This window comes from Erinaceus europaeus, chromosome 9, assembly GCF_950295315.1.
Source record: "Erinaceus europaeus chromosome 9, mEriEur2.1, whole genome shotgun sequence".
NCBI classification, from domain to species: Eukaryota; Metazoa; Chordata; class Mammalia; order Eulipotyphla; family Erinaceidae; genus Erinaceus; species Erinaceus europaeus.
The window spans coordinates 17439099-17460901 of NC_080170.1; the positions used below are offsets into that span (position 1 = coordinate 17439099).

At 39.4% G+C, this 21803-nt stretch overlaps 2 pseudogenes; one reads left to right on the forward strand and one right to left on the reverse strand.

The window, feature by feature from the left end:
- Nucleotides 1–10048: 10048 nt before the first annotated feature.
- On the forward strand, nt 10049–14925 carry LOC107523451 (olfactory receptor 14L1-like; annotated as a pseudogene).
- Nucleotides 14926–16757: 1832 nt separating this feature from the next.
- The window catches only part of LOC132540288 (olfactory receptor 2C1-like), a 42206-nt pseudogene continuing 37160 nt past the window's right edge, over nt 16758–21803 (reverse strand).

Below are 21803 nucleotides of genomic sequence, written 5' to 3' on the forward strand. Positions count from 1 at the left end.
CTCCCCTTCCAGCACCATCCACACCATTTTCTCTTCTTTCTCCTCCTCCTGCTCCTCTTCTTCCTCCTCCTCCAGTACCATCCACACCATTTTCTCTTCCTCCTCCTCTTCTTTCCCCCTACACACCACCTCCTCTTCCTCCTCTTCTTCCTCCTCCAATACCTCCTCCAAACTCACACACTCATGTTTTTCCTCCTCATCCTGCTCCTCCTCCTCCTCCTCCTCCTCCTCCTCCTCCTCCCCCTCCTCCTCCTCCTCCTCCTCCTTTGGCTTCAGCTGCTCCACCTGCAGGCAAACAAGTTTCTTTAGATGCTCTTCCTCATTCTCCTCAGTCAGAGAAAAACATCACAACATAGCAGGTCTTGGAGCCATTTCCATTGCCAATAATGTGAGTAAAATCTACATTCAGACACACTCTAATCCCCGCTGTTGAAAGCACTGACAGAGGCTGACAGTGAACATCTGACAGACTGGAGGGAAATGGCAAGTAGGGATTTCAAAGCCCTGCATGAGGGTATCATTGCAGCAGCCTCCTAATCTCAGGGGAAGTGGCACTGAACAGGACTCAGAAGGACTTCATCAACCAAAATGCAGAGACATGAGAACATGCTCAACGGGGTGTAGAATAAACCACCACCCAAATCACATGCCCAGTGAGGATCAGAGAAGGGACCAGGTACCTCTTGGAGGATGGGGGCCTCCTGGCCAGTCAGCTGCTCCACGTAAGCTCTGGGCTCACCCTTGGCCTGAGCAACTGCCTTCGGCTGCTCCACACACAGGCTGGAGGGTACACACACCTCCTCCTCCTCCTCCTCCTCCTCTGCCTACAGAAGACAGCAGACAGCACATTAGAGCAGGTCCATCTCTAGTCAACTACAAACTAAATATACACAAACTAGTTAGCCAGAGGAAATCTCTCTCTCTCTCTCTCTGTCTCAATTTTCTTTTTTAAAGATTTTATTTTAATGAGAAAGATAGAAGGAGGGAGAAAGAACTAGACATCACTCTGGCACATGTGCTGCCAGTGATGAAACTTGGGACCTCATGTTTGAGAGTCCAAAGCTTTACCACTGCGCCACCTCCCGGACCACTTCTCTCAATGTTTTCTTGCCACCAGTGTTATCAGTGTGGAGTCAGTGGCAGCATGACAGAAATCCATACCTACTGCTGGCCATGTCTCCCATTTCTTGTTTGAGTTGAAGGGCAAAGAGAAATCAAGAAGGATAAGGAAGTGAGGGAGGAAGGCGGAGAGAGGCACCTGCAACCTGAACCTGCCTTGACTGAAGAAGATGGAGTAGATATCCCCACAGAGCAGCTCATACCTCACTGCCAGTCAGAAGGAGGATGTAAAAAAAGAATCAGATAATTTCTCTCACATGCGGGGCATAAAAGACAAGCAACAGCCACAAATCACAAAACAAAAAACCAAAGTCAGATGGAAACAAGCCCTAAGATTCCAAATGAGAACTGAGATTACCAAATGGGGCTAACCTGCGAAACTGAAAATTTGGGTGAGGTTAACATCGTGTTGGTCATGGTGTAGCAACACAACACACAATTTGACAAAACAGCACATCGTTCAAGTGAGCTATTTTGCTGGCCAACAACACATGATCTCAAGAAATATGAGACCATTCACTTTCATGGTTCACTTAACCCACATGGCTTTATAAAACATCCTTGCCTCCATAGTTAGCAGAAAATCAAAGCGAAGCAAAGCAAAGCAAAATAAAACAAAACAGAAAGCTCTCAGTCCAGGGAGTTAAGCTCAATAGTTGATTCCTGAACTTGTATGAATAAGGTCCTGGTTGAGTGGGCTAAAGTGCTGCCTTTGGAAATACTATGGGATCCAGGACCTGATGCCAACATCTTAAGGAAGTATCCACCTACTTGTGCACAGGGCAAAGGGCACTGAGACTTGCTTCCAAGTCCTGTAGCCTACAGTGATCCAAGAACTAATTATAGTACCTCAGTTGGCTATGAGACCCTTAAAAATACTACTTTGTTATTTCTTACCTCTCTGTGCCAGGTATTTGCACACAACTCCCATCACCAACCTAAGTCTTCTCTCATTACCATAGACTGGTGCACTGGGTCCTCAACGTCCTCTGAACCCCCTCTTGACTTCCCTTACCAAGAGTCTTTGGCTTTGCTGCAACAGACCACAGATAAGAAATTGTGTTCATGTGACAGTTTTGTTGTAATTATTTCCATAATAAAATGCTTTAAAAATACTACCTCACGCAATATGACTGAGGAAACTTTTGGGGGACCACGTCAGGTACCTTAGAAAACCATGGGAATAGGGAGTCGGGCGGTAGCGCAGTGGGTTAAGCGCACGTGGCGCAAAGCGCAAGGACCAACCTAAGGATCCCGGTTCGAGCCCCCGGCTCCCCACCTGCAGGGGAGTCGCTTCACAGGAGGTGAAGCAGGTCTGCAGGTGTCTGTCTTTCTCTCCCCCTCTCTGTCTTCCCTTCCTCTCTCCATTTCTCTCTGTCCTATCCAACAACGATGACAACAAAAATATCTACAACAATAAAACAACAACAAGGGCAACAAAAGGGAATAAATAAATTAATTAATTAAAAAAGAAAAAAAAGAAAACTATGGGAAAAGTCAAATCCTATTGACTACCTCATGGGCACCACATCAAACGCCCTCCACACTATATCTTCCCCATCCTCCGGCACACCATTTGGGTTAGTGACATCTTTGGCCCTATTGGTGAACCTGTACAGAAAGCAAAGGCCCATGGCCAGGAAGAGACCACAAATGTGAGGGTTAGCATGACCCGGGGAGAGCAATAAAGCTATAGGCACCAATCAAGTGAACTGAAGAATCAAAGAAAACATCCAGGCTTAAGAATTTGACTCTAAGTGAGAGTAAAATTGCAGAGTGAGTACAACCACAGAATATTTGAGAAAAGCTTCAGGTGATTGTCAGGCTTGACAGAGGTATAGCCTTCCCAGCAGCATTTATGAAAAAAAAAAAAGAAAACAAATCTGAAAAGTGGAAATTTCACTGAAAAATTATAAAAAGAATTCTCATTGATCAGTACACTCCAAACAGAAAAGAATCGCAAGTCAGAGAAAATGATCCATGACCCATTTCAACATCAAAGAACTAATATTTATAATACATAACTAATTTATGTGAATAACAATGTCAACAAAACCAATTATAAATGAGGAAGAGAATTGAAACACCACAATGGTAACAGTTTGTGAAGATGAAGGATGACATCTTTTAGACTGTGAGGTGAAATTCAAGACACTGAATTAAATGTAGAACTGAATAAACTAGACTTTTAGATTTGTTAAAATATATCCTTGTGACATGTTTTTATTTTTTTTAATTTTATTTAAGAAATGATTAATTAACAAAACCATAAGGTAAGAGGGGTATAACTCCACACAATTCCCACCACCCAATCTCCATATCCCACCCCCTCCCCTGATAGCTTTCCCATTCTCTATCCCTCTGGGAGCATGGACACAGGGTCATTGTGGGTTGCAGAAGGTAGAAGGTCTGGCTTCTGTAATTGCTTCCCCGCTGAATCTGAGTGCGTTGACTGGTCGGTCCATACTCCAAGTCTGCCTCTCTATTTCCCTAGTAGGGTGTTTTTCTGGGGAATCTGAGCTCCAGGACACATTGGTGGGATCTTCAATCCAGGGAAGCCTGGCCAGCATCCTGGTGGCATCTGGAACCTGGTGATTGAAAAGAGAGTTAACATATGAAGCCAAACAAATTGTTGAGCAATCATGGGCCCAAAGCTTGGAATAGTGGAGAGGAAGTGTTAGGGAGGTACTCACTGCAAACTCTAGTGTACTTCTGCTTTCAGGTATATATTTTGCAGTAGTTTATGGATACATGTGAACATAAGCTCTCTCTCACAGAAACTGGTGTATATCTAGGTTATGGGACTTTGTTAGAAAGTGAACCACCTGAGATGAAATTAGAGTGTACTATAAAAGTAAAGGTCTCACCTGATAATGAAGCTGAAGGGTTGTCATTCCACACGTGAAGTCTCTGGACACAGTCTGAGGTGAAGCATGTTGAGGTGGCAATCGTTGCATTGGTTAGGTTGTGATCGGTGGATGCAATATTATTTGGTATAGATTGGGAGACGCATACGGGAAAGTGGGCCCTATCCAAGGGTTCCAGGACTGGGGGAAGAAGAGGCTCTATAGTTGAGATGTAAGGTTCCTGCTGTCTTAGGGTTCAAAAAGACAATCGATAGTTAATGTTATCATCACATTATTTGGTAATTGGGTTAACTTTGAAAAGTCCTTTTGTTATGGTTTGCTGTACAGTATCCAGTATCTTGTATATAGCTGTGCTATTGGATGCTTCTAATCGACTTGGTCTAGGCTTTTGAGAGAGTCCGCATATCAAATACACAGCCTATATGTTAAAAAGATTCAGCTTGTGTTTTGAGAAACTTTGAGTCATACAACTGATTTTCCCCCTCTCATATTAATTAACTACTGATTTATATGTCTACATTTTGCTAGGAGTGTACATAAACTGCATGTTTACCCCTCACCACAGTGTTTTTACTTTGGTGCCCTACTTACAATTTGATCAGGTCCTGATTTTAGTTTCCCTTTCAGATCTTCTTACTCAACTTCTGTTGACGAGTAGGATCATCCCATACTCATCTTTATCTTTCTGACTTAGTTCACTTAACATAATTCCTTGTAGCTCTGTCCAAGATGGGTCAGAGAAGGTGGGTTCATTGTTCTTGATAGCTGCATTGTATTTAATTGTGTATATATACCAAAGCTTTCTCAACCACTCATCTGTTGTTGGGCACCTGGGTTGCTTCCAGGTTTTAGCTATTATGAATTGTGCTGCTATGAACATAGGAGTACATACCTCTTTTTGGTTGGGTGTTATGGAATCCTTGGGGTATAACCCCAGGAGAGTAATTACTGGATCATATGGAAGGTCCATGTCTAGCCTTCTGAGAGTTTTCCAGACTGCTCTCCACAGAGGCTATACAAATTGACATTCCCACCAGCAATGCAAAAGGGTTCCTCTGTCCCCACAGCCTCTCCAGCATTTGTTGCTGCTGTCCTTTTTGATGTATGCCATTCTTACAGGAGTGAGGTGGTATCTTAGTGTTGTCTTAATTTGCATTTCTCTGACCATCAGTGACCTAGAACAGTTTTTCATATGTTTGTTAGCCTTTTGGATCTCCTCTGTAGTGAATGTTTTGTTCATATCCTCTTCCCATTTTTGGATGGGGTCATTTGCTTTTTTGGTGCTAAGTTTGCTGAGCTCTTTATATATTTTGGTGATTAGTTTCTTGTCTGATGTATGGCATGTAAAAATCTTCTCCCATTCTGTGAGGGGTCTCCCTGTTTGTTTAATAGTTTCTTTGGATCTGCAGAAGCTTTTCAATTTGATGTAGTCCCATTGGTTGGTTTCTGCTTTAGTCTTCCTTGCAATTGGGTTTGATTCATCAAAGATGTCCTTGATGTGTAAGTGGGAAAGTGTTTTACCAATGTTTTCCTCTAAGTATTTGATTGTTTCTGGTCTGACATCTAGGTCTTTGATCCATTTGGAGTTGATTTTTGTTTCTGGTGAGATAAAGTGGTTCAATTTCATTCTTCTGCATGTTACAACCCACTTTTCAAAGCACCATTTATTGAAGAGAGCCTCCATTTTCTATTTAATCCTTTGGGCCCCCTTATCAAAGATTAGATGCCCATAGGTGTTGGGATTTATTTCTGGGCTTTCATTTCGGTTCCTCTGGTCTGTGTGCCTATTTTTGTTCCAGTACCTTGCTGTTTTGATGATGATGGCTTTATAATATAGTTTAAGGTCTGGGAGTGTGATGCCTCCATTTCTGTTTCTTTTCCTCAAGAAGGTTTTGGCAATTCTAGGTGTTTTCAGATTCCAGATAAATGATTGTAGTGTTTGTTCTATTCTCTTAAAGAAACTTGGTGGAACTTTGATGGGTATTGCATTTAATTTGTATATGGCTCTGGGGAGAATATTCATTTTGATGATATTTATTCTTCCAATCCATGAGCATGGGATATCTTTCTTGGTATCAGTTGCTATTTCCTTGAGTAGCGACTCATAGTTTTCAGCATACAAGGCTTTCACTTCTTTGGTCAACTTTATTCCTAGGTATTTGATAGATTTTGATGAAACAGTAAATTGGAGTGATTTCTGGATGTCTTCTTCTTCAGATTTAGTGTTTGCATAAATAAATGGCACTCATTTTTGTACATTGATTTTGTAGCCTGATACCTTGCTATATTGCCCAATAACTTCCAGTAGTTTTCTGCTGGATTCTGTAGGTTTTTCTATGCATACTATCATATCATCTGCAAATAGTGAGAGCTTGACTTCTTCCCTTCCAATCTGTTTTCCTTTCATTTCTTTCTCTTGTCTGATTGCTATGGCATGAACTTCCAGTACTATGTTGAAGAGTGGACAGCCCTGTCTATTCCCTGAGGGGAATCTGAGGGGATCTGAGGGGGAATGCTTTCAGCTTCTGTCCATTGAGTATGATGTTGGCTGTAGGTTTGCTATATATAGACTCCACTATCTTGAGGAATTTCCCATCTATTCCCATTTTCTGTAGAGTTTTGAGCATGAATGGGTGTTGGATTTTGTCAAAGGCTTTCTCTGCATCTATTGAGATAATCATGTGGTTTTTGGCTTTGCTTTTATTCATGTGGTGAATGACATTGATTGACTTATGGATGTTGAACCAGCCTTGCATTCCTGGGATGAATTCCAATTGGTCGTGATGAACAATCTTTTTGATATGATGCTGTATCTGGTTGGCCAAGATCTTGTTTAATATTTTGGCATCAATGTTCATCAGAGATATTGGTCTATAGTTTTCCTTTTTTGTTCTGTCCCTATCAGCTTTTGGTATCAGGGTGATGTTGGCTTCATAGAAGGTGGAAGGGAGTATTCCTGTTTCTTCAATCTTATGGAATAGCTTAAGAAGTATGGGTTTTAAGTGTTTCCTGAAAGTTTTGTAGAATTCATTTGTGAAGCTATCTGGTCCAGGACTTTTGTTGTTGGGGAGATTCTTAATAACAGTTTCAATTTCTTTGTCTGTGATTGGTGCATTTAGATTTTGTAGTTCTTCTTGGTTCAGTTTTGGAAGGGCATATGTTTCTAGGAATTGTTCCATTTCTTCCAGATTCTCTAGCTTGGTGGCATATAGTTCTTTATAGAAGTTTCGCATGATTCTCTGGATTTCTGTGGTGTCAGTTGTGATATCTCCTCCATCGTTTACAATTCTATTAATTTGAGTCTTTTCTCTTTTTTGTTTGGTGAGTCTGGCTAAGGGTTTGTCAATTTTGTTTAATCTTTCAAAGAACCAACATTTGGCTTCATTGATCTTTTGTATGGTTCTTTTATTTTTGATGTTGTTTATTTCTGCTCTATCTTTAGTGATTTCTGTCCTTCTGGTTGCTTTAGGGTTCCTTTGTTCCTCTTCCTCTAAGTCCTTGAGGTGTGCAGTAAGGTCATTCATTTGAGCTTCTTGTTGGTATTTAATATGTGATTGTATGGCTATAAGTTTCCCTCTTAGTACTGCTTTAGCTGTGTCCCAAATGTTTTGATAGGTTTTGTCTTCATTTTCATTAGTTTTCAGAAACAAGAGACTAGCCCATTTAATAATGGCCTTTTTGGTCACTATCACACCACTTGATCATCTGGGGCCCTAGTTATACACATATGATGGGCCTTGACTTCTAAAGGGTTCCTCTCTCCACTACCACTGGTTGTTTCCATAAGAAACAGCATTTTGTGGGCCATCTCATGACCTTGGCTCTACCATAAAACAATGGCAGTAGGGTTAGCCCCAGTCTCTGGAGGGAAGCTGGGGGTATCCTGCTTTGCCATTTGAAAAAGACTAGTCCTGAAATGAGTGTAGCTGGAAATGTACCTCAGATGTAAACATGAGCTATAAGCTCATGTCAATAGGGATGTAGAAGTTACACAGGTTCCCTGGCCCTTTGGAATATAACTAAAATATGCCTACTATCTATCTACAAAATATAGGACCCCCACAACTCTTCATCTGCACTATTCCATCCTGTAAGTCTATGATTGGTCAACAATCTGTTTGGCTTTGTATGTTAACTGTCTTTTCAACCACCAGGTGCCAGATGCTAGCATGATAGCAAGCAGACTTCCCTGGACATACAACCACACCAATGTGTCCTGGATCTCTGCTTCTCCAGAGCCCTTCCCTACTAGGGAAAGAGAGAGACAGGCTGGGAGTATGTAGCAACCTGTCAACCCCCATGTTCTGCAGGGAAGCAATTATGGAAGCCAGACCTTCCACCTTCTGCATTCCACAATGACCTTGGGTCCATGCTCCCAGAGGGTTAAATAATAGGAAAGCTATCAGGGAAGGAGATGGGATACAGAGTTCTCGTGGTGGGAATTGTGTGTAGTTGTACCCCTCTTATCCTATGGTTTAGTCAATATTTCCTTTTTATAAATAAAAATAAATAAAAAATAATAAATCTGGAAAAAAACAGATAAAAAGAAGAAGTTATACAGGCTCTTGCACTAAATATAAATATATATTTACATATGGGCCCTGGAGCAGGTAGATGGAGGTAAATAGTTAATTTTAGCCACACCTGTTTTAAAAAATAAGAATGGGAGCTACTACCTACCCTAATCCAACTTTCTAGCCCTTTTCTCTACTCTGACACCATTCTCGGAGAACAATATTCTTATCCAACCTCAGGCTAGGTACCAAACTCAAGCAAAACTACTATAATACTATAATTTTATGCCCCTAGGAACATGCCTAAAATTGATCTCCTAGCTTTCTTTTACCCTAAAATCCCTAATCTCATCTGCTCTAATCTTACTTTGGGCTCCTGTTCATTAACCATATTGTCTCAACTCAGGTCATGCTACCTTCCAGATACCGTGTTAAAGATGCTACCATGACTTTATCCTAACTTCTCTGGGCAGACGACCTCACCAGTGTTTCTTGGACTCTCACATCTCCATAGCTATGGAAAGATAGAAACAGGCTGGGGTTATGAACCAACCTGTCAATGCCCATGCTCAGAGGAGAAGCAGCTACAGAAACCAGAACTCTTACCTTCTGCTCCCCATAAACAACCTTGATCCATACTCCCAGTGGGGAAGAAGTGATATGATGAAGATAAGAGGTCTCTGAACTTCAGTTCCATTAGCACCAAGAGAGACATAAGGAAAAGAAGAGGGGCATATGGAGGTGGTTACAGTGTTATGAGTGGCTTAGGCGGGAAGAGTGGATTTAAATAAGAGGGGATATAAATGTAGACAAATAGCTGTAGAGAAGATGGTTGGCCCATGTCTACAATTTTAGGGGAACTGTGGTGGATTGCAGTGGGGAGATTGAAGATTCAGAACTTTGGTGGTGGGAATGGTGTAGATTCAAAACCCTTGTACACATGTAATTCTATAATATAAAAATAAAATAAATTAAAAAAATGACTAGACTGTAGCCCTTAGTAAAAATTAAAATGGAGAAAATATCTGGAATAGAGATCTAGAACCAGGATCTCTGATTGCTTCATGCCTGTTGTTCACATGCTATTATTGATCATTTTATTTTCTGTTTGCTCAGATCTCTTCTTCTTTGAGCCTATGGTGTCTTGTTCAATTTATTTTCATTGTTTTATCTCTCATGTTAAAAAAACAATGTTCTTTCTGTTGCCTTCCACTGGTATTAATCAAATTCTTGTGTTGTTTCTTGCCCCCAAAGGACTTACAGTATTTAAAATACAGGAAATGTTATGTCCAGAGTCTTTAGAATATGAGAAGTTTCTGCAGTAAATCTTATATGTTAGCCAGTCATTGTTGTCAAGACTCAGAACACAACAGGTTTATTTTTCTAGATCAGAGAGAAGACACAGAAGTTTTCAGTCCTGACTTAAAGACACAGTCACAGTGAGAGATAACAGCTTTTTCCAACTTTATCTGATAGATATATTCAGAGAAATTGAAGTTCCTGATCCAGTAAAAGAAGTTCAACATTTTGAACTACTGAAATTTCTCAATGACCCAGTTGAGTGGGAGTCAGCCCACACCATGCAGTAAGTAAGCCAGGAATAGTGGAAATGCATGATTTCCCAGTAGCGTGACACTCCGCTGATTCATTCCTTCAAGCTCTTCCCTCCTATATTATTGCACCAGCAGTAGAAAATCAGGCTAATCATCATTTGTCGAGGGTAGGCATTGGCAAAAGGAGAGATGGTATACAAAGAAAATGAGAATTTTTTTTGGATTGGGAATGTTTTTTTTTTTTAATTTTTAAATGGAATTTTTCTTTTTCCTTTGTTGGGACAGTTAGTAGTTTTCATTTGACAGAAAACTACAGAAGTTGGTATCTGTGTAACATTTGTCAGTTTTCCACTTAGCACTGCAGCTCCCCACCTAGGTCCTCCTCTGCCATCATGTTCCAGTACCTGACTACTCTCCATTGCCCCAGAGTCTTCTACTTTGATGCAATATAACAAATCCAGTCCAAGTTCTTCTTTGTGTTTTCCCTTCTGTTTTTATTTTTCAACTTCTGCTTATGAGAGAGATTGTCCCATATTCATCCTTCTCTTTCTGGCTATCTCACTTAACAATAACCCCCTAATATTATAGCCTGGTACTGTCTCTTACAGTTTATATGTTGGACTCCAGTTAAGGTTTTACTTCGATTTTTCTCTAGCAAGCTGCTTGAGGATAAAATTCAGTTATTTCTTCAGAAACAGTTTCCTAGGAATTTATCATTATGTGAAGTGTTTAAGAAGTTTGGCATTATTAGGAGAATTACAACTAGAATTTCAATAAATAATCCAGAAATAGTCTTTTAAAGATTACAACTGACACTCTACCTTTTACCCAAACTAAAAGAATGATGACAAATTATGTAAAATTCTATAATTTAAGACACTCAACATAAGGAGAAAATAGTAAGACTTGAAGGAAGAGATTTTAGTAAAAATGGAAATCATACCATTACTGTTTTGATATCCAGATATGTATGATGTTCACTATTTTTAGCACTATGTTTTTTCTTCATTGTTATAATCTTTGCTTTTTAATTTTGCATTTTGGCTGTCTACAGAAGCCAAACAACTCACCTGTCACTGTGTGTTTATTGAGGAGATTTTCTGTGTCTGCTGTACTGTGCTCCTGAAAATCAGATTTAGAAAGATAGCATTCACACTTAAAATAAGCAAGATGTTTCTTTGAATCTCTCAAACTTATTAACCTTAAAGATGCCATTTTGAGTAACCATATACATTACATATCTATTTAACCCACTCTTCTCTCTCCCCAGGAAGCAATGGAACAAGCACAAATGATCTGAACAGAACTGAAGTTGCCAACTTTCTCCTCATGGGATTTTCAGACATCTGGGAGATTCAGATAGTGCATGCTGTTCTATTTCTACTAATCTATCTGTTGGCTTTCATGGGCAATGTCCTCATTGTCATACTCACCTCTCTGGATGTTCACTTACAAACCCCAATGTATTTCTTTTTTGAGAAACTTGTCTTTCTTAGATTTTTGTTATATCTCAGTCACTGTCCCCAAATCTATAATCAGTTCCTTGACCCATGATACCGCTATTTCTTTTATGGGATGTGCTCTGCAAGTCTTCTTCTTCCTTGACTTGGCATGCACTGAGACAGTCATCCTTACTGTCATGTCCTATGACAGCTATGTGGCCATCTGCCAGCCCTTACACTATGAGGTCATCATGAACCAAGGTACCTGTGTGAGGATGATGGCCATGTCATGGCTGAGTAGAGCAATCTGTGGACTCATGCATGTAATTGCTACTTTCTCATTGCCATTCTGTGGGTCTAACAGAGTGAACCAGTTTTACTGCAATGTTCCACAGCTCATAAATCTCTTAGATGCCAAAGATATCATAATTGAGAGTGGCGTCATGATTTTTATTACAAGTCTTATGAATGTCTGCTTCTTTTCCATTACTCTCTCCTATATGTATATTTTTTGCACAATACTGAAAATTCCATCAAAGGAAGGGAGATCAAAACCTTTTTCCACTTGCATTCCACATCTTGTGGTTGTCACACTGTTTATGCTGTCAGGTAGTATTGCCTATGTGAAGCCAATCTCTAATTCTCCCTCCATTTTGGATCTTTTCCTTTCTGTGTTCTATGCAGTTGTCCCCAGCCCACCTTGAACCCCATCATCTACAGTCTGAGAAACAAAGACATGAAAGCCGCCTTGAGTAGGCAGATTGCAAGACTGTAAGTTGGATGGATACCATTACTATAGAGCTTTACCTCAAACAGGTAATCCGTTAACTTCATGATCTTAGATCATTGGTTACTTGTGGGGCTCTTCAGACCTTTAGTGATATTTCATGATTTACTAGTGACAGCTTCCATATTTCTGTTTGTACAAGCCCAGAGAGTAGCAGAATATGCTTTATACATTTTTATATAATGAACTCTTTTAATTTTATGCATTATATTATTTTCATCACTATTACAAAAATCAATAAGATAAAATCATATCATGCAATTTTACATTAATATGTGTTAAAATAAACTAAATAAAATACACTCAAAAGATTTCTAACATTAGAAAGTGTGATCAAGTAGGCTGAGACCAGTTGTAGTGTTTAAAGAAAATAAAATATGCTTAAGGATTTGACAAAAAAAGGCATATGCATGGCTTTATGGCACTGGGTATAGGAAATATCATTTAAGAAAAATGTCTTTTGATCTTATTTTTAATAAATGAAATATTGTGGTGTGAAATTTCAATAGCCTAAATTTACTCCCCAGAGAACATTTTCATCTTAAAGTTGTGATGCATATTTTTCTTTTTTAATTTTTAATTAATTGATTATTATTTTAAAATTTTTATTTATAAAAAAGGAAACATAGACTAAACCATAGGTTAAGAGTGGTACAACTTCACACAGTTCCCACCACCAGAACTATGTATCCCATCCCCTCCCCTGAGAGCTTTCTTATTCTTTAACCATCTGGGAGTATGGACCTAAGGTCCTTGTGGGATGCAGGTTGAAGGTCTGGCTTCTATAATTGCTTCCCCATTGAACATGGATGTTGGCAGCTTGTTCCATACTTCCAGCCTGTCTAAGAAGGAAGTCCATATGCCTAAACACCCTGAGCTCGCAGACAAGAATGTCCCCAACCTTCACTTCATGAAGGCCATGCAGGTAACCAGGGAATATTGCCAGTGAGTGCATTTTTTTTGAATTTTTTTTTTCATTTACTGCTCAGTTCTGGCTTATGGTGGTCCAGTGCATTCAGTCAATTTTTCCCCTCTCATATTAATTAAATAGTGATTTATCTGACTATAGTATTGATATGATTGTACATAAACACCATTCCCACCACCAAAAGACTGTGTCCCATCCAACCCCACTCCCCCAGTCCTGTGGATATGAACATCCACCCTCACCCAGGGATTTTAGTTTGGTGCCCTGTTCCTAATTCAGTCAAATCCTGCTTTGAGTTTCCCTTTCTATTATTCTTTCTCAACTTCTGTTTATGAGTGGGTTCATCCCATACTTATCTTTATCTTTCTGACTTAGCTCACTTAACATAATATTTTTTCAGAGTGCTTTTACAAATATTTTACTTATATAATGAAAAATATTACTTAATATTCTAATACATTAATACTGACAAATATGGCATCATACCCTAGCTATACTTTTAATATTTCTTATTACATGCTTATTTCTGAGATTAACAAGGTCTGTATATAAAATTATAACTGATATATGTTCTTTCATATCATTTGGTTTTATAATTAAATCAGAGTTCATGTTTCTAATAATTTAAATTCTTTGGTTACATAATTCTCTGGTAATTCTTTCAAATTCTTTAAAATTTTACTTGTGAACAAAATCTCATGACATAAGATTTATGATTTTTGACATCTAAAGTACCCTGTTTAATTGCAAGAAACACATTTTTCTCTGCTAATAAAATACAGCTTTTTGGGAATCGGGCAGTAGCGCAGCGGGTTAAGTTCAGGTGGCACAAAGCGCAAGGACTGGCGTAAGGATCCTGGTTCGAGCCCCTGTCTCCCCACCTGCAGGGGAGTCGCTTCATAGGTGGTGAAGCAGGTCTGCAAGGTGTCTTTCTCTCCCTCTCTGTCTTCCCCTCCTCTCTTCATTTCTCTCTGTCCTATCCAACAACTACGACATCATCATAACCACAACAATAAAACAAGGGCAACAAAAGGGAATAAATAATAAATAAATAAAAATAATAAAATAAAATAAAATACAGCTTTATGAGAAATACATTTTTCTATGCTAATAAAATACAGCTTTACGAGTTTTTTCATTCTCTCAAACTAGAAATTCATAGACATGAAACTTCTCCCTTCTAGCCCTGAAATCAATCTATCCTGGTGAACTTAGAATTTGAATTTGTAGGCATCTCAGAAAAATGAAAATAGATTTGTTTTTGTGTCTAGTCGCTTTAGCCTTAGCATAATGCCCTCCAAAGTTCATCAGTGTTATGACATATTTTAGAATTTTCATTACTTTATGGTTAAATATGATTTCAGTCTATATCTATATATTTAGGCTGTTTATGCTTCAGTGGGCACTTCAGTATTTCTTCCATTTGTCTTAATGGATAATATCGATATGAACATGAATGCATAGTTATTTGAACTAAATACTGTTTCATTTACAATGTTTAAAATTCACCATCTAGTCTTCAGTTGCTGCTAAACAATTTCACAACCTTACTATTAATACACAAAGTTGCAATTTCTCCACATACTAGTCAACCAGAGTGAACTTTGTTACAGATACATAAATCTTAGATACTGGTACAGATATACATATTATATAACAGAACTGTAAATAGGTGTTAGGTTGTATATCATTTTGGTTTTTAGGATTTGCAGTAGTCACTAGTGAGATTAAACATATTTACTCTTTCTAATGAGAGAAACCAGAAAGCCAAGATAAATAAAAGGGAAAAATTAACTATCCAAGAGTTTATCACAGTTAAAATGTAAGATCAGCTCACGAGTTCAGTGCTTATGACCAGATGGGTGACTAAAAATGGTCTATGGTAGGGCCGGGCAGTGGTGCATCTGGCTAAGCACACAGTGTTAGGTACAAGGACCTGCACAAGGATCCCGGTTAGAGCCCCCAACTCCCTACTTGCAGGGGAGTCGCTTCACAAGCGGTGAAGCAGGTCTACAGGTGACTATCTTTCTCTCTCCCTCTCTATCTCCACATCTTTTTTCAATTTCTATCTGTCCTATCCAATAAAATGGGAAAAAATGACCTCTAGGAGCAATGGATTTGTCATATCAATAATCCTGGAGGCAAATAAAAAAGTCTATAGCATGTCCACAATATAGTGTATATGTGTTATGTATATACACCAAATGTATATATTATGATTTTATAATACGTGTGTCAGTATTATTTAGACTTGAAACAATGAAATTATGACACAGGTTACAACACAGACGAAGATTGAAAACATTTTGAGAAGTAAAATAACTCAATCACAAGAACTATACTGTGTGACTCCAGTTATATGAGGCATCTAGAGTATTAAATCAATAGGAACGAAGTATAATGTTGGTTCTAAATGGTTGGAAGAAGAAATGGATTTTTTAGTGGCTTTAAAATTCTAGTTTGGAGATAACAGAGTAGTGCAGTGGAAGCATGCTGGGCCCACAAAATTCTAGTTTGGGCAAAGAAGGACCAGATGAAATAGATCAAAGTAATGGTTGTGCACAGTGTTAGTGTACTCAATACTATATTTCTATGAAGTTAAAGTTGATTAAAATAGTAAAAACTTGGCTGGGGATAGGAGCAGTTGCAGTACACTGAAACTGTGTACACTGAGGCCCCAGAATCCTTAGATTCAAACTATAGCACCACCATATGTCAGAGAGAGTGTGGTTGTTGTTCTAATCTCTCCCTCTCATTCTCTCTCTCATAAAAATAAATCAGAAGAAATGATAAATTCTCCGTTGTGTATATTTTAAAGCAAGTGGGAATATTAAAAAACAATGAAGAACAGAATTGAAGAAAACTTGGAGTAGTTTTAGAGAATTATGCTGAATTTTAATAAAGTCAGTTGCATTAGTTTATCTACTGTATGGTTCTGTTTGTATAGTATTATACAAACAACGAATTTATGGAAATGAAGAGTAGATTACTGGAGTCTGAGTTAAGGACAGAACAGGGTTAGGCAGGAGCCAAGTGACTGGTCTGTGACAGTGACCTAAGGACTACTGGTGATTGACTTAGACTGTATCATTTGTTAACAATCCCTTTTTTGTTAACATTTTTACTAGTGCGTATATTGTATACAACATTATAAGATTACAGGGTCATAGTTCTACCACTGCAACCCCCCTCCACAATACCCACCATGAATTCATCAAGTCTTAGGGAAAGTTTGGCTGGTTAATAGTCTTTTTTTGAAAATGTAACTGTTTGGGAAAATAGGTAAAGGGTTCATATGGTCTCTTATTTTACTGGTAAAAATGAATGTGAGTGTATCATTTCTTCAACATAAAAAGTTTAATTTTGAAAGGTAGGACTTTATAAGATTTTCCCTGACAAGCTACATAAAGTCAAAATTGGCCTTTTAATCGCTTTTATTTATGTGTTTTATGTATTTATTTATTTACTTTAGTAAAATACAGTGTCCTTAAGTTCCTCTGGTAATTGACTTCATAGATCTGTTGTAACAACTATTATGTAATAAGTGTCAGCTAGTTATTTCATGAGTTTTAATAGTGTGTATCTTCAGAGTCTAAAGGAAAGTTAAGGAACAAGTTTGATATCCAAGAGCATGAGGTCTGGAAGGAAGATGAGATGCAAACGCACTCAACTTACACTTTATTGACTTTTATTTACTTGTACTACCTGGAAGTCATCATTATACGGGTGGAGAAAAAACAAGCAGCAACATGTCTGTGCTTACTCTGCGGTAACAACATTCCTTCCATTCTGGCATTATTTACCTCACTGAATAATAACTTATATTGAATTTTAGAAGAACAAACATCTATTTTTCTCCATTAAATTTCAGTTTTTTTTCTTATTGGGGTTTGTCTTAATTTCTAATACTTCCAGCAAGAGACTACATTTTTCTCCACTTCCTCCCCAGAAATAGCCTTCTTACTGCACCTTTTGCATCTTTGTTTCTCAAGGTATAGATGAGAGGGTTTATAACAGGGGGGACAAGGTTATAAAAGAGGGCCACAAATTTGTCAACATGCTTAGAGACAGCCTGTTTGGGCTTTATATACATATAGATAAGGGTGGTATAGAAGATAGAAACCACTGTGAGGTGGGACCCACAAGTCCCAAATGCCTTTTTTCTGCCTTCCGATGACTTAATACCTATCACTGTCCAGGCAATGCATCCATATGACACTACTATGAACAACAATTGAAAAACTATAAGCATAACACACTCAACAAAAATCACCTTTTTGTAAGCAGTGATGTTCCCACAGACCAGCTGCAGCGTTGGGACTGACTCACAGTAGAAATGGTGGATCTTGATGTGTCCACAGTGAGGCAATGACATGCCGTATGCTGTGTGCACAACAGAGTTCCCAAAGCCAATTGCCCATGAAGCTCCTGCAAGGGAACAGCAAAGGTGGGGTGGCATCAAATTCACATAATGCAGGGGCTGGCAGATGGCGGCATAGCGATCATATGCCATGAAGGCCAGGAGGACACACTCAGTGCCCCCCAGCCCTAAGGTGTTGAAGAACTGTACCACACAGCCCACAAAGCTAATGGATTTGTCATGACCTTGAAGGTTGAATATCATCTGTGGTGCGATAGTTGTCATGTGGCAAAGGTCAACCATGGAGAGGTGGGTGAGGAAGAAGTACATGGGAGTGTGAAAGTGAGCATCCAGGCAAGACACCAGGATGATGGTCCCCATTGCCCACCAGGGTGAGTATGTAGAAGACTGAGACCAGGACTAAAAGGACTTCTTCTAGCCAGGGCTGGTCGGAGAAGCCCACCAAGATGAAATATGTGCCTTAACTGGCATTTCTTAGTTCCATTTCTTCATGCAATAAAGATAACTGATAGAAAGTAGTAATTCCAGTTCAGGTCTCAGAAATGGGAAGGCAGTCTTTTCACTGGAGCCAAAGTTGTCAGTGACTCAACACTTAACAGTAGAATGCTAGTAGTTTACAATAGGAACAGTTACAAAATATTAATGAGATTGCCTTCTATGCCTTTATGTCTTTATGTTTCCAGACTAAATTTCTTGATAAGAAGCATGAAATCTTGTAACAAATTTTTATATTATGTATTAGATCTCATATTTAATATTTCTTGAATTAAAGAAATTTAAGGAACAACAGTATGGCTTAAAAGTAAAGTGTTAACCTTTCAAATTATATACCATGTGTATGATGATGTGGTTTACTCTATCTTGTCCATCTCCAAAACTCTCTCCCTTTACACTGTCTGAACTGGAAGACGCTTTGAAGAGGGTTAAACCGGGAACAGCTGCTGGTTATGATAACATCACCCCAGAACTCATTCTTAAACTGGGTCCTGTGGCAAAGAAGTGGCTCGCTTCATTCCTGTCCCACATCTTGGAATCTGAGTCTATGCCCAAAGTTTGGCGTCCTGCGAAGATTATAGCGGTTTTGAAACCAAAGAAAGACCCAACACTGGCCGCCAGCTATAGACCAATTTCTCTCCTCTCCGTGTGTTACAAACTCCTCGAGAGGCTGCTTCTGTCACGTATTTCTCCTCTTACAGAGAAATTCCTATCACCCGCCCAAGCTGGTTTCCGCCCAGGAAGATCTACCTGCGAACAAGCCCTGGCCCTCTCAACTTACATCGAAAATGGATTCCAGAAGAATTTAAAGACAGGTGCTGTCTTTGTTGATCTCACAGCAGCCTATGACACGGTCTGGCACCGTGGTCTCCTAGTCAAGATCTCAAGATGCCTGCCTCCATGGGTGGCCAACACTATATCGTTTCTTCTCCAAAACAGAAGATTCCAGGTGCATCTGGGTGACAAGTCTAGCAGATGGAGACTTGTCTCAAGTGGCCTCCCCCAGGGCTCTGTTCTGGCTCCTACGTTATTTAATATTTTCATCAATGACCTCCCAGAAACTTCAAGGAAGTTCATCTACTCTGATGACATCTGCTGTGCAACTCAGGCATCCAAGTTCGACATCCTCGAGGAAACACTCACGAAAGACATGTCTCTGATATCTGATTACTGTAAAAAATGGCGACTAATCCCTAGCACTGCAAAAACGGTATCATCTGTTTTCCATCTACACCATGCCTCGGCCTCGCGTGAGCTTAATGTGCAGCTTGGCGATACGAGAATCCGGCATGAAGCCCAGCCAGTCTATCATGGCGTTACTCTCGATTGCACTCTGTCATTTCACAAACATCTCATAAAAACTGCAGCAAAGGTGGGCGCGAGGAATAACATCATTGCAAGACTGGCCAGCTCCTCATGGGGCGCGAGCGCTTCCACACTACGATCATCATCTCTGGCATTATGCTATTCCACTGCAGAATACTGTGCCCCAGTATGGTTCCGTAGCCCCCATGTCCACTTGGTCGATTCCAAATTATATTCCTCCATGAGGATAATTTCTGGAACCATCCGTTCCACCCCGGTTCCATGGCTGCCAGTTCTTAGCAACATCACCCCTCCAGATATTCGTCGGGATGCGGCATCATCTAAGTTCATTTCCCATGTCTACGCTCGACCGGACCTGCCAATATATGCCGATATCTTCGCCCACCCTGTCCAACGCTTGACGTCTCATTACCCAATCTGGTCCCCTACGCCTACACTGAATTTCTCTGTTCCAGTCTCTTGGAAACAGAGTTGGCAGTCAGCTAAGGTAAAGAACAAACACCTCATCACAGACCCCTGCAAGCGTCAACCCAGCTTTGACCTAGCACGTTATGATTGGGCCCTCCTCAATCGCTATCGAATAGGCCATGGCCGGTGCGCCGCTATGTTCCATCGCTGGGGAGCCAGAGATGACACGAACTGCCCCTGCGGCTCCAGACAGACTATGACCCACATAGTCAATGACTGCCACCTCTCCAGACTCAAAGGAGGTCTCGAAACTTTACATCAGGCTCAACCTGATGCTGTTGTCTGGCTATGGAAGAAGGGCAAATGCTAGAAGAACCACTCAAACACTCTGTACTCATAAATCATAAAAAATATTCCTACTTGTATCATATTTTTCCAAAATTGTATTCAACAGTGATATTAAATTATTTAATCATTATTAATTAATCATTCTATTCTAGAGAAATAGTGTTATTATTAATTTATTCTTTAAAATGAGTAATATGAAGTAAAGGTTGTCTAAGTTTTAACTTCCATGAGAAACATTGTCATTTTGAAATCATTGTGACCTTACAATTTCATTCTAATCACTTAGTTATTTAAATGAAGCATTTTATACACACTTTTATATAGAATCTGTGAAAGAAAAACTAAATAATAATTTGAGAACCACACACATGTGCATGCATTAACTTTCCCTCTTTCTTAAAGTCGATTTCCTGGCCTAGGCCTGAGTCAATGCTTCTGCTCATATGCAAATGTCTAATGGCTCATACCCCATGAAAAGGTTTCCTTTGCAAAGGTAACACTTTATGAAGTCATAGGAAGTGCAACTTTAGGGTTTATGTCTAGAGCAGCACTCAGAGAAAAGTAAATGATGAGATATATTGGTTACTCTGACTTCCTGTTCATGAACTAGCAACACGAGGCAACACTTAAGAATAAGTAAAGAATAAGTGTCAGATTCATAGACTCTTACTTTTCCAGCAACAGGTGTGCATAAGTATCAGTATTTCCATTTCCCTTCTCTCTTATCCTAAAATGAATTCCTTTTTAAAAACTGTAACAGGTGCCTTACCACATTACTTATGACTCTCAGGAGATGGCAGAACCAAGAAGCTGATTTTGTTTTATCTTCTTTAAAAATACCACTAAGACCTAGAAGGGGACAAGAGAGCTCTTAGCCCTGTATTTTCTCAGTGGGTCACAGGAGACATTTGTCACCACCCATGGGTTATCTCTGAAGAGTGGAGATGCAAATGAAGTTAGGGAAGATTTTTGTTCACTGAGTCAGTCCAGCTGGCCTTGCCTGTCTGAAGACTACTGAACAAAATAAAAACACACAGTCATTTTCTTTAAAGTCTGTACTCATCTCCATAAGTGTCTTCATCATTATTTGGTATAGACTTCAACATTTGCATGTTTTCTCCTGTAAGGACTTATTCTCAATGGACCTGGATTCATTTCACTTTGTTGGCAGTTAGTGACAACAGAAGGGGAAAGCAGCATAACCTTAGGGTTATGTGTGCTGAGGTGGTCAGGTAGTCTAGGGAATTAAGAGAAAAAGAGAAGGATGAATGAGTAAATAAGGGTACTTGCTGTACTTCCACCCTTGATCTGTTTGTGAACTCAAGAAAAACAGTGTGTTTCTCTAGGGATTGCATGCCTGGTGTTTCCTTATACAAAAAAATGGGGGGAAATTCTACTTGAACACAATCAGATACCAAGACTCACTGTAGAGAACTGTGTTCTAATGACAGCTGGCAAGGGAATGCATTTTTAAAGAGTCTATTAGTGATTTAATATTTATTCGAAATTACAAGATAACAGGTAAACCCCACACCGTTCCCACCACCAGAGTTCTATATCCCCATTCCCTCCACCAGAAACTACAGCAGCTCAAGGGAATGCATTTTCAATATTGCCAATAATAGTGTCTGGCGA